This window comes from Triticum dicoccoides, chromosome 2A (assembly GCF_002162155.2).
Source record: "Triticum dicoccoides isolate Atlit2015 ecotype Zavitan chromosome 2A, WEW_v2.0, whole genome shotgun sequence".
In the NCBI taxonomy this organism is placed as follows: Eukaryota; Viridiplantae; Streptophyta; class Magnoliopsida; order Poales; family Poaceae; genus Triticum; species Triticum dicoccoides.
In genome coordinates this window covers 531,909,161-531,910,792 of record NC_041382.1, presented here as the reverse complement: position 1 = coordinate 531,910,792, position 1,632 = coordinate 531,909,161, and positions in this window count along the sequence as shown.

Sequence of the window (1,632 nt, the reverse complement as noted above, 5' to 3'; positions counted from 1 at the left end):
GCCATCAGGCCAAGCGGAGGAATGCGACGCGCTCGTCCAGCCCCGGCCGATCGCAAGTTTGGACTCCGGCGTCTCTGAACCCTAGCCGACGGCGCAGAACGAGAGGACGTGCAAACTATCGAAGCAACGTCGCCCCGAGCCTCGATCAAAACCGTATCCCCCTGGGCCACATACCCAGGCGAGACCGGCCCGATCCGCGCAACACCAACGTCCCGATCAGTTCCCAGCCCGAGCTGGTTCGGCACCGGGTTAGTCTGGGGCTCATACCCAGCTAACCTCGGCCCGGCTGGACACAGCCCAACTTCGGCCTCAGTCAGCCCCTCACGGCCAACAAGGATTTTCAAACGGCGCTGACGATCCGCAGCGATCCCGAGACCCGGAACGATCGGCGAAACAGACGCCAGCGCCGCCGGCGATGATCTGGCCGTCGTCCGGCGCCCCTTCTTCTTACGAATCACAGTGATCCACGACTCTGGCCTAACGAGATAAAAAACAGTAAGATTTGGCAAACTAACCTTTGGTAGAGGACCCTCCCAAGGCTAGACCGCCGCCGACGATAATCTGCGATGAACTAGGCGGCGAACCATCTCCCTTTTGTCGTCCGTGCGCAACCCGATCCTTGCCGGATCATGGGGTGGCAAAACCTCACCAATGGAAGAAGCGACCTCCTCCTTCGTGTAGCCCGCGTTGAACCAATCGTTGACGTAGTCGGAGGGAGTCGGTGTCGCCGGCGATGGAGGAGCATCGTCCGCATCTCCGTCCGCGTCCTCATCGGCGTCCGCGAGGGCCCAAAACCTGCCACCTACCCGTCGACCCTCGCCGGAGAGGAGCGGTGGTACGCGCGCGGCAGCCCCGCCCGTCGCCCCTCCCGTCGCATAGCAGCAAGGAGATCCCTCTTGCCGGATCATCTTCTTCTTGAAGCTAGTGCACCGGTAATTATAAATTTTGTTTTCTTTGTTATCTTATTTAAAGACAGGCTTGGCGTAGTGGTGAAGTACTTCCCACCAAGAGCTCCCTGGTTTCACACGGCTTCATTTCATTGTACAGTGCATGTGTAGGGCAAAGGTTGCCTCGTATGATCCTTCCTTAGACCCAGCTAGTATGTGAGTTTCTAGCACTGGTCTGCCCTTTTATTATTATATTTAAGATAAAATCTATGGTTTAAAACAATAAGAATGCAAGAATTTTAGCTAGCTAGTATTGCAGCCTCTTTGATTCACATGATTTCAAAAATAAAAGAGCACATGATTAGAAAAAACACGGCAATTGCAACATCATTCCCACTTGAATTCTACGGGATTAAATTGGTAGTGAAGTGTGTTTATCTGCAAAGGAAAAACAAGGGACACTTTGCAAGTGGAGGGAGATTTTCCTTTGAAATGTAGTGCACATAAATCTTTGGAAAATTTTCTGTAGATTTCAATCATCTGAATCAAACAACCCACATATACTAGTAGTAAAATTCCTAAGGATTTCAATCCTTCACAACTCCTATGAAATCCTGATAATAAAACAAACCTCTAGTGCCACTTTGCTTTATAGTATTTCAAACAAAAAGGAGTGTGAAAAAAAGAGTGTAGGGTGTCGTGGCATGTGAAATCCTATGTGGATCGAAGCATAGAAGTCAATAAT